Raw genomic sequence first — 12941 nt, forward strand, 5'->3', positions numbered from 1 at the left:
GATGAACTTAATTCAATTAAGCATTTAATCAAAATGTTGAAGTTTCAGGTTACCAAAAACCCTGAAAGTTATTTTAACAATTCCCCATGAAAACTATGAGACAAAGTTCACCATTACTTTAATTCATCCTTTTGCTAACAAATTGGAACTGAGATAACATGAGCTTTTTTGACCTTTAGTAAACCTTACTCGAATAAAGTTTTATAATATAAAAGGCATGACTATCTTAATACTTTATCTGTGTCCCCCTAAAAGTTTACCATTGGCAATTTTTCCCCAGGGAACCAGTGAGGCAATCTGAAGTTTAAGTGGGTATTTTTGTTTTGGACAATGTGGGGAGGAGTAGCTGATAGTGCCTGAGGAATTGAAGAGCCAGAGAGGCAAGCCAAAGCCCAGGAGGTACAGAAACAAGAGGAGGGGGAAGAGAAGGCAGAAAAGGTGAGGTGGGGCCAAGGGGCCTGAAGGCAGACAGAGGCACAGAGGGCAGAGAAAAGAGTTCATGTGGTCCTAAAGCCTGTCAGCTCAGCTAGATGAGCAGAGACCACTTTTTGTTTTGTTTTGTTTTGCTTTGCTTTGTACTAGTTGGTTTGGTTTGGTTTTCCACTGGTGGAATTAGGCAGTCCATGTCAGGCCAAAGAAGACAGGGAAGTTCCCTGAAACAAAAGAAGTTTCAGCAGCTTCTTGGGACTATTCCTTAAAATCTCCATTCCGAAGTAGGCTAGCTAGAGAGAATTGGCTCTCATCATCACAGTTCTTAATCCAGGAAATGAAAAAAGGAGAAGCCACCACATATAGACTAACTGGAGTGTATAGGGAGAAACAGTGAGAGAGAGTTAGAGTCCCCTATATTAGGGATGGCCTGTGTAAAATACACCACACTATTTCAGTGCATTGTTTTACTGACAATGACTGGAAGCTGGGCTTGCTGCCTTGGTTGGGAATACTGCCCTGTAGTGGACAGTGGTTCAAAAGACGCTGCAATAGCAGCATCAAAGTTCTGCATAGCAGCAGACACGCAAGCAGCATGAAACTCTTGGGCACAGACAGCATATTGGGCTGGGGTCAAAAGGATGTTCATAAGAGAGCCCCAGTCCCAGGTACACATGGAAAAAGTACCACAAGTATTTTTTAAAGTGCCCATTGTAAAAGGGCTGTGATGGACATAGAGCTGAACTGATTTTTGCAATTCTTTTACTGTTGGAAAAAGCAGACCTTCATGGACCTATTGCCCATTTTGCCTGACAACAGGAAAAGGCTGGAATTTACCAGATTTATGGGCTTCCTTAATGTACTTAATGTGCATTGGGGTGAGGACTTTATCGGAACTGGTCGGTGAGGTTTTTAGAGCTCCATTTCCCCCCACTCGTTTGGGGGAGGGAGAGTATTTTTTGCCTGTAAAGCCACCAATGGCACAGGCTGACTAAAAAAGCTCAGGGTTTGCCTCTATTTTGGATAATTTTATATCTTTATATACATCATCTGAACTCAAGGAGAGAAGGGCAGTATGGACAATGGACCAAGTGGGAATTACCCCAGAGGGAACATTATCTCCCTCAGACTGCCCAGTTTTAAATGTTTTCCCTACTTGTTCCCAAATATCAAGACCACCAGTTCCTTGTTTTGGGAACCAAAGGCAATGATGCTGGTAATCACTAATAATTTAAGGAGTAATTTCTGATGGAAGATAGTGTCGGCCACCTTTTCCAATGACTGTAAAATATGAATGTATTGTTCCTGTTTTGGGGATAGTCTCCCATAACGAATTTCTCACAAGTTCTGTGGCAGCGAATCCTAATAAAGTTTTGCTTTATCCCTTACGTTTTTCCCTTTGCTTGTTTGTTTCTTCAATTCCACATACGAGTGAAATTGTTGAATGGTATTTTTTTTCTGACTGCCTTATTTCACTTAGCATCATACTGTCTACCATCCCACCATGTCCGTGTAAAGCGAAAGATTTCATTCCTTCTTTTGGCTAATGATATATATACATACGCACACATATATATACATACGTATATATACACACATACATATATATGTATAAGGATATATTATATATATATATACACTTGTATATCTGTATATCTATATCTATATCTATCATATATACCCGTATTTGTATTCATATATATCTATATAAATATCCAAATATATATTCATATATATCCATTTATATATGTGCATATATATCCATGTATTTACATATCCATATATATGCCATATATCCATATAGATATATCCATATGTATATATATCCATAGAGTACCCATATATATGTCCATATACATATCCATGTATATATATATCCATTTATATATGTATATATCCATCTAAATATATATATCCATATATACATATAAATACATATAGATCATAGATATACCCATATATACATTTATCCATATATAGGCCATGGATGGAGGTAGAGAGTATGATGTTCAGTTAAATAAGTCAATCAGAAAAAGACAAATACCATGCAATAATATCACTCATCTGTGGAATTGAAGTAACAAACTAGCAAATGGAAAAAATAGAGAGAGAGCAATCAAGAAACAGACTCTTAAGATTAGAGAGCAATCTGATGTTCTCACCTGAGGGTGTTGAATGGCAGTGGGGGTGGTGAAATCGGTGATGGGGTTTAAGGGGTGTACTTGTCCTCATGCGCACAGGGTGGCATATGGAATTGTAGACCTGAAAGTACTATAACTCTTCATATTCACTAACTGGAATTAAAGAAACAAAAAAGAAAAGACACTGTGAAAAAGAAAGAAAGTTAAATGAGGACATATCCAGTCATTTACTAGGTGAATTACATGAGAACTGAGTTATGACACTCTTGCCATTCCTGCATTGGAGGAAATTACAGTGTCTTTTAAGGCACGTAGCACAGAGACTCCCCCTCATGTGGCCTCCTCCTGCTTCCTTGCATGCAGAAATATTTAGCAGTAATTGTGCAGGCATTTAAGAAAAATCAGGATGACAATATTTTACAGATAGATAAAGGAGGCTCTGCAAAGGAAGGTCAGTGGTAAACCCTCTGTTGCATGCCATCCTGGGCCTGTACTTGTGACCCTCTTGACCCATCTCCAATACCTGTTAATTTTGTATGAATTCCTTTAGCCAACACCCATGCTTGCTCTGTGCCCAGCACTATATCTTTATTATTGACCATGACAAAACGTGACCTGTGCCATGTGGAGATGACTTCCAATGAGGAAGACAGAAGTAAAAGAGGGTCCATGGGATTAGCATGTTGGTGGACAACAGCAATGAGTCATTTAAAATAGAGACCTGCACTTCAAAGGAAGCATCTTCCCAAAGGAAAACGTAGCACATAAGGCTTATAATAGGAACGAGTTTGAGCTTTTGGAAAAGTATATTTTTATATTGAACAAAGGTCTGTGATAGTGTCACCTGTGTACTTATTCCTAGAACAAAATTTAAACTGGAGTGGACCAGGTATCTGACAGTTTGTCTCACCAAATTATAGCATGTTGGCAGAAATCTTCTAGGCTTCTTCAATTTTTCCATCAGCTTCTCTAACTCTGTGACAATCAAATCACTCTTCGGAAAACTCCATTGTGTCATCTTTATAGACTTCCCCTTCTTTGTTCATGAAACAGCTTAAGCAAACCAGGTTACAGTTGCCAGCAGGTTTCCATATTATTTGGAAAGACAAAATAAGGAAAATGAAGAAACTAAAAATCCTGGCATTCAAAGACAATCACAGCCTGTACTACTTTTCTACATTTGAACATTTTTTTCACAGAATGGAATCACAATGTGAATTTGGTTTGGTTGGGTAAACTTTTTTGTTGTTTAGTTTTCATTTAAACTGACTAAATCCTACTCCATATCTTTAAATATTCATATTGGTTTTCAAATTTTTTCCTCTACTCCTCATAGGGAATAAATTTCACCTGCTTACAGTGCCCTAAATAATACACAGAAATGACAACAAGTAACCATAGGAGGAGTGCTTTCTAACATTTTTCTTCAAAAAATCATAACAGAGTGGCTGCACCACTTTATACTTCAACCTACAGTGTAAGAGTGTTCCCCTTTCTCCATATCTCACCAACACCTCTTATTTCTTGTGTTGTTTATAGCCATTCTACCAGGTTTCCGGTGGTATCGCATTGTGGTTTTGCTTTGCAGTCCCTAATGATGAGTGTCTGGGTGGTTGTTTTTTTGGGTGTTGAGTTTGATAGTCATTTCTAGATTTTGGATCCTCTTTATCAGATAGGATGCTTGCAAATATCTTCTCCCATTCCGTAGGCTGCTTTGAGTTTTGTTGATTGTTTCCTTCACTGTGCAGAAGCTTTTATCTTGATGAGAATATTACTCAGCCCCCAAAAAGCACGGAGGCCTGCCATTTGTAACTACATGGATAGAACTAGAATGTATCATGCTAAGCAAAATGAGTCCATCTGAGAAAGACAATGATCATGCGATATCACTCATATGTGGAATTTAACAAATATGAAGGTGAGAAAGAGAAGAAAGGGAGATGTTTAACGATAGAGAACAAACTGTGAGTTGATGGAGGGAGGTGGGTGAGAGACTGGTTAGATGAGTGATGAATATTAAGGAAAGTACTTGTGATGAGCGCTGGGTGTTATATGTAAGTGATGAATCACTGAATTCTTCTGAAACCAACATGTTCCCTAACATTTAAATCAAGAAAAGAAAAGAAAATCATACTAGCACTTGCGCATGGTCCATTAAAAGGTTTGGCACCATCATTTTAAATGGCTGTATCATAGTCCTGCTGCCAGAAGAAATGGATCCTCTCTGTATGAGGAAGTGTTCCATTCAGGGCTCTTAATGTCAAAGTAGAGACGACACATGCCTACATGAATTACTTGTGCAAATCTCCAACCACCGTCATTCGTTTCTAGAAGCAGACACCTCACCACTGGAATCGAAGGTGATGGCAGCTGAAATCATGACAACGGTTACCCTCCAATAACAGAGTTGAGGCCACTCTCACTACTGAAACATAAGTGCCATTATCTCTAATGTCCAAAAAGTGGTCTAGTTTCAGGAGTTTGGTGAAATACTTTTGCTGGTTTGATAGGTGAGAAATTACACCAAATCCATTTTCCCATGTTCACTTTTGAATGAGGAGTGAGGCTGGTGGTTCATCACTTACAGCCATTTCCAAAATGTATCCAGTGTTCTCAGTTCAGGGATGAGCTTGCTGAACACACTCTCCTGGACTTCCCCAGGGGACAAAGATAGTGATCCATGTCCAGTCAGGACACTTCACTCCTTGTGAAACCACTCAGCTGTTAGTGACTGCCTTCTAACCAACAGAACACAGTTCGAGTGATGGGAGGTCAGTTTGAAGATTTCATGACAAAAATTCTGCCACTTTCTTCTTGCTTAGTCCTGTGTTTGGTCCATCTCTCTCTCTTTCCCTCTGCTCCTCTTTCTCTCCCTCTATCCTCTCGCCATCTCTCTCCCTCCCGCTCCCTCTGCTCTCTATTGCTTTCCTTCAATTGCTTTCTCTGTCTCTCTTCTACCACTTGGAAGTGGGGGATCAAGCACTTAAGTTCAGGACTACTGCAGGAGACCCCTATATAGGAGAGAAAGAAGTTCCCCAGTTAAAAGGTTGAAACAGGCTTTCAGTTCAAAGTGAGTTCTGACATTGCTCGTGTGAGTGAGCTTGGGCAAAATTATCATCTTGTTGAGTCTCCACTGGGGCCACAGCCCTGGCTTCATTGAGACTTTGAGTCAGTTTCATGTAGCTATGCTATGCCTGGATTCCTCTCCCACAAAAATTGGGAGCTATTAAATATTTGTAGTTTTACAATTCAAGGTATTTGGATAATGCTGTCAGCGAGGATTGCATAACTGACAGTCTACTACGTTTCAGCTCCGGTCTATGCTTTGCCTCCTTCCTTCCTCTCCCCTCCCAGGAAACCACCGCCCCATTTTCCACCTTTCTAGTGTTTCTAATGGACAAACTCAATTCTGTGTCCTATTTTCTACACCAGCCTATCTTCTCCCTGACACACTGCAGGCATGTGCAGTGTGGTTCCCTCTTGTCATTCTGGACCAAGAAAATGTCACCCCAGTGAGGCCTGTAATACCCTTCAGTGACTCCCCAACAGTGCTGTGTCCTAATAGCACACTCATTCTTTTCACTATTATAGTTCTTGCCCTTTTTTTTTTGACATGTCTTGCTCATCTCACCTCCAGCCTTTGAAAACCTGGCAGACAGGGTCCACTTTGTCATTGGAAGCTTTGCTCTTAGACCTACCAGATCCCCAAGCACGAAGTGAGTGCTTGGAGAAGTTACAGAATAAATAATAGGACTGTGGAGCACCCCATCTAGATGTTTACCAGCTTTCTCTATGGAGATAACTACTAGTAATGGGAAATACCTGATGTATCTGAAGCAGGTGAAACCCGGAACGTCCATGGCATGACCTTCCCTGGTCCTGTTCCTCCAGCAAAACTCAGTGGGCACCACTGACACAGGATTCTGCCTGTTCTCTGATGTCCATCACTAGCACTGGAGCCACAGGCATGAAGATGCCCAAACAAAATCAGCATCTTTATGTGGCTGACTTGAAGGAAGTGACCTTTTAAGGCTAAAGGCAAAGCTCAGGATCTACACATTCCAGGGCTGTGCAAAGATCTCAGGATTCTGCCATTCCCCTTTCTTTGTCCATCCCCAGTGTATACTCTTTACTCATGAAGGATCCTCATGCCACCAGGAAAATGAGCTCCATATTTCTAAATGAAGACCCTGGGGGTCCAACAAGGACTGCTATTGTGCTTGAACTGTAGACTCAGTGTAAAATGCTCTGACATTCCCTTCCCTATCTCGAGTCTTCACCAACCCAAGGCTCTAAGCCTCTCTTGGCTCTGAAAGACTTCCAGCAAGTATAAAGCATTTCTCCAGTAAATTGGAACACAGTGATCCACTGATGGAGAGCCAAGGCCAATTAACCCATTATGATTATATGGAACCCTGGGGAAACCCACTGGTAACACAACACTCTACAGGGGGAACACTGAAGCCTTTTCTTCTGTAGTTATTGTATAACCTGTGGGGAGTTAGCTCATCATACTTCCAGATGCCAACAGAGTGGCACTGCAGTGTGCTAGTCCTTTCCTCTGAAGGCGGGCCAAGAATGGCCCTGGTTCCAGCAGAAACCTACCAATTTCAGGAATTCCTTCCCCATGTATGGAACATTGAGCATGCAGCTAGGAAAATGGATGCTGCAGCCCCATGGAAGAGCTCTCTCTAACCTGTTTCTTCTTTCTCTCTAGTCACTTCCCCAGGGTCTGTTTTTTCTTGAACACACCATCAGTATGTGTGCCAGTGCACATGTGGGGACTGGATACTAAAATGACCGCACGTGGAGAGTAAGTGGACATGATTCCTCCCAGAATATTAGATTCTCTCATTTCTAAAGCAAACATGGGGGTGCCTGGGTGGGTGATTCGGTTAAGCATACGACTTTGGCTCGGGTCATGATCTTGCAGTCCGTGAGTTCAAGCACCCCATTGGTCTCTGTGCTGACAGCTCAGAGCCTGGAGCCTGCTTCAGGTTCTGTGTCTCCCCCTCTCTCTCTCTCTCTGCCCCTTCCCTTATCACACTCTGTCTCTGTGTCTCAAAAATGAATAAACATTAAAAATAAATAAAGCCAACATGAAGGGAGGGATTTGAGCCATGGCCTAAAAAAGCAGAGATCCCAACCTTGTCCTCTGGACCCTACCCACCTCCTGTGATTAGGGCCAGTCCTAGTCTCTTTATTAGATCAGTCACCCTATGGTACAGAACTACAAAAGCCAGTTCTCCAGAGGATGAGACCACTGCGTAAGATGTCAGGTGGGGAGTGTTCAACCACACCTGTACACTAAATGTACCCGTTTGCCTAAAAACCTGCATAAAACAAGCAAATGTTTGTAGCCAATTAGGAAAAATCAGGTCTGTGTCCACCACCAGGTACACAGGACATCACTAATCCAAGAGTGTATGAGTGTGCTCCCTGCCTTAAGAGGCATGGTCATGCAGCAAAGGCTCTGCTCAAGAAGTGGGTCTTGAGCAACCACCCCACCTTACTACCACCCACTGTTCCCAGAAGAGAAGGCTTAGATATCGACCAGACAGACGCACTGTATCTCAGAATCATAGAGTCTACTTCCACACCTGCCTCTGCTGCTAGGCATACAAGAGATCTGTCCTTCAGAAGGACATAGATCCTTTCCAAAGTGACCCAGTGCTCCAATGGTAAAGTTCTTGCTTTGCTTAAGGGTGAGACTTGGGCACCTGCTGTAGATGTCAAAGTAACAGTGGCACAAACAGAATACATATGAGATTCCTCTTCAAATAAATGAACCCCGGATGTGGCTAGTCTATAACTGATTATGGCTGGCCCACCATGGGAGACCACATATCACTGATCTCCCTGCTCTAACATGTCAGAATAGGAATTCCTTTTTTAAAATTTAAAAGAGCAGAATCTATACTTAATGCATTATGGTGTGGCTAGAACACCCAGGCATTTACATAACACTCAATTGGTCCTGAAAAAAAAAATCATTCATAAATCCAGATAAACTAGAACTGGTATTTTGAGCTATATTTTTTAAGCTGATCAAGGAAGTGAAGTGTTTTATTATTTTTCCCTGGAAACTCTTTATCCCAAGACACCCTTGTTCATATATGTCTGATTTCAATGTTTATTAAGCACAACACCAAAACAAAATTGTTTGTGTGCGGGAGCTAAATTCTCCAAGATAAAATATGAGTCAGGATAGCAGGGTCAAAAAAGGGGTGTAAAAATAGCAAGATCAAATCATCTGTTCATTTTCCCCAGTTTTATGCCAAATTTTTATTTAATTCTTGTTAGTTAACATGCAATGCAATCAATATTGGTTTCAGGATTAGAATCCAGTGATTCGTCACTTAGAAACAACACTCAGCACTCATCACCATAAGTGCCCACCTTAATACTCATCATCAATCTGTCCCATCCCCCACCCCCCCCAGAAAAAGAAATCAGTGAGTCAATCCCACTGAGAGTTGCACCAAAGATACTTTATAAGATACTTAGAAATCATCCTGACTAGAGATGTATAAGATGGGCCCTCTGAAAACTTATGAAGAAAATGGAATAGGATACAAAAAGATGAGAAAACATTCCATGATCATGGTTTGGAAGTGCAAACATTGTTAAAATGTCTATACTACCCAAAGCCATCTACAGAATTAATGCATTCCCTATCAAAATACCACCCACATCTTTCACACAGGTACAACAAACAATCATAAAATTTGTGTGGAACCACAAAAGAGTCCAAATAGCCAAAACAATCCTGAAAAAGAAAAGAAAAGCTGGAAGCTTCATTTTGGAACATATTCCAAAGAACACTAAAAAGAAAAAAGAGAATGAAAAACAAAAGCCTAATATTTCTTAGGACCAACTCATGATTCTAAGTACGCTTGTTTTTATTTTGTCTTTATGCTTATAGTTCATCAGTAATATCATAATCAACTGCCACTCGAATATTTAGAAAAAATTTTAAAAAATGAGAGCAGAATGTGATATCATGAAGCTTCAATATTTCTTTATGACACTTTCTAATCAGAAGTCTTTCAAATTATTCAAACTCACCATTCCCAGGTGAGAGTTAGTAGAATTTGACAAAATTCAGCAGCCAAAAATGGCAGTCTGCCTTTCATATAAACTTAGATATATCTAAACTTGTGTCACATTATCACTTTCCTGTTTGGAGACCATACAGAATTACTCAAAGCTCAACATCTGGAAGGCTTCCCACTTTAGTCCTATATGTTATATTATAGGGTATATATCCGAAGACATAAAACAAAGAATGATGTGTCCTTGTGTGTTTAATGCAATCCAAAGAAAGGTATTACACTGCAAAACCATCAGGATAGATGTGAAATAGAGAATATAAAACCCAAACGCATGCAATACAGGTGGTACTGGAACGAGCCCACCTCACTTCACGGGCAAGAAGAGACTGAGATCAGGGGTCAGAGTCAGGAGTGACTGGTTTGTCCTCAGACCGTGACAAGAAACTCTAGGCAGGCTCCCACTAGGGTGGTGTGCAGCCAAACAGCAGTTTTTGATAGTGGGGAAGAAAGGTCCCTGAGTCCCTGAGAACTCAGAGCATGGCAGGATTGTGTTACCCCAGATGGCCACTCCCTGTTCTCTACCAACCTCCTAGAATGCCGGAACTTACTTCATTCTGAGATACTAACGGTTTGTCCGTGAAAAGTCAATACCTTGGAGTGGTAAGGATAAAAAAAGTAAACTCAATAACTAAAAGACCACAGCCCATTTCCAGAGATGTAAGTGTGAGCCAGGAGGCAGACAAGAGCCCCAAACCACCGCTGTTCTAGCACTGAAGGAAAGGAATGGAAAAGAGTGACAGCCCTTTTGCACACAGGGCTCCTAAGTGTAGCTCAAGGATGTTCCCCTTAGACCTGACCCACTAATGTTGGTGATGACACCAACCTTGCCTCGGGAAGAGTGCTAGTGACCTCATGTGAAGCTTTCTACCACTTTCCTCTGAGGTGAGGACATTTGGCTCTCGGTGCATCCCTTCAGATTCCCTTGCTCTTTCACTAATGTGTTGCATCCACTCGACTCCTGAAACAGAATGCTACGGGCACCAGTGATAGTTACAGCAAAGTGTATTGCAATGAGAGGCAAGGCCGACCAATCGGGACTGACACTCTTGACCAGAGTGCGGCCCCAAACAGTTGGGGTACAGAGTTTTTATAGCCAACCACATCGTTTTATCGTCACTTGGGAAAAGAACAAAGAAACAGTTCCCACATGGGGGTGGAAACAGTTCCCGGATAGGGGTGATTATTTCAGACATTCTGCCGGGAAGCCGCAACCAGTTGCCCTCCTTGACCCTGCCTCTGGTGCCACTTGGAACTGTTGTTCCCTCGATTGATGAAGTGTAATTTACAGAAGGAAAACAAAGCAGTTATTTCTTAAGCTACAGGTTAGCCCTACACTACGATTTAACCCTTACAAGTGACGATTTCATTAGGGGACATTCACAGAAATAATCTGGGAGCATTTTCTGATTTTAATCATGGAGCTTTAACCAGTCCCCAGTAATCTGGAATACGCTGGGCAACAGGAGTCCATGGAACTCTTCTGCAAGACAGACTGGCCAAACTGTTCAGCAAAAGAGGTTTGCATGTGCACAGGGGTGGGTGATGTTGGGAAGGATCCAATATCATTTCTGGAGCAAGGGCCAAGTGTCAAAATCAGGACCTACAGGGCTGTCCCTCAGATGGCGCCCAGCAATTCCCAGGGAGCCTGCACTCACATCGTGTGTAATCACATCGCAGTTAATTTCTGATATCGGAAAGGAAAGTTTGACCTCCTGCCAGGAAGAACTCTGTGTTTGACAGGATTCTGTTGACATGGGACCATTGCCCTTCTCTCTGTCCACCCCTTTCAGGAATCCTGAGCTACCTACCTCCTGAGACACTCAGGGTTCATGCATGTCAAGTCCATTCACCGAGCAGCTCGGGGCACAAAAATACTCAAAGACTGAAGTACCAGAACCCAAATCTGCAGACTTGCTAGGAGCAAGATCCTATCTTGTGAGTCACAAGAGTGTCTCTCTACAGAGAGGCAGCGATTGAAAGCTGGTGATGGCTTGAAACATCGCAGACCTTATTGAAGTTGGGCTGTATGACTTTTGCCTCCACCTCTCCCTGGTATGGTTAGTGTATGTTCCACTTTTCAGGCCACAGGTCTTTCTTACCACTTGGACAGCAAACTTTGCCCAGGGGACTGTGCTTGTAACATTATCTACAGCTTCGTTGTGTTCTCATCTGAGATGAAGAACTTTAGCCCTCAATTCCCCTACACTTGTCCTAACCGAGGGTTCACGGGGAGACATTCAGTGCCAGAGTCTGGCGGCAGTTTTCCCCCATTTGAATTGTGGAGGCGTGCCAAGTTCCCATAAACTTTAGGAACAGGTGCCTCTGGGGTGTCCGCCAGATCTACCTGGGGAACAAGAGGTATTGGGGACTTGAATGTGTTCAGCACAGGAGGATTGCTTGTGGGTAGGGGCAGGTGATATTTGGAGACAGTTGGCCTCACTCCTGTGGTAAAAGCTGATGGAGATGTGGGCTTCAGGGCCACAGTAAGAAGAAAAAAAAGTCACAGAGACTGAGTTGATTACACAGACTGGCCCTCCATAGGTTCCCATACCCTTGAGGATTTGCTAAGGAGAATTTGGGTCACACTCAGAAAAAGTGGGGTCATCGCTCACATAAAAAGCGCTCAGAGATTAATGGAGAGCTCCCCGTCACTGCCAATGCTAACCAAAAGCAATCAGCAGTTTCTGACATCCCAAAGAGAAAATTGCTCTCCATTAACTGAAAGTGTGGTGCTTGACAGGCTGCAGGTGGCACGGCGATGTTTTCCCTGATGGGGTCCCTCACCGGGCTCATTGAGCTGCCTGCATTCTGAAAAGCAGAAGGCTCACAGATGGCCAGTTTGCTGCCAGACATGGGTCAGTACAGAAAGAGCCCAGGCAAAGTCTCCTGCACCAAAGCCTGGTTCCAACCTCTGGAAGGTCCCCAGGGAGACGGACCTTGACTCACTGAAGAATTATGGCATCTATACTTGATGGAAAGGGCAGGAGAGAAGGCAATGGCCAGAAGAGTTCTTGGCTTACCAACCTTCTGGATGAACAATTGCGCGGTAGGGGCGTCAGGTGTAGTCAATAGACATTTCCCTGTGCTCAAACCATTGGTGTGTCTTACACTTGAGATTATGCTAGTCACTTTCTTCCTGTGCATTATCCTAGTCTTTGTAAGAAAGAACTTTGGACCTCTGTGTATCCATGTCCATTGTGGTCTAGTTTCCAGACTAGGTTTTCTCTTGTAGGCATTTGGGGCCTTGGATTTTAAA

The sequence above is a fragment of the Acinonyx jubatus genome, chromosome C1, assembly GCF_027475565.1.
Source record: "Acinonyx jubatus isolate Ajub_Pintada_27869175 chromosome C1, VMU_Ajub_asm_v1.0, whole genome shotgun sequence".
Classification (NCBI taxonomy): Eukaryota; Metazoa; Chordata; class Mammalia; order Carnivora; family Felidae; genus Acinonyx; species Acinonyx jubatus.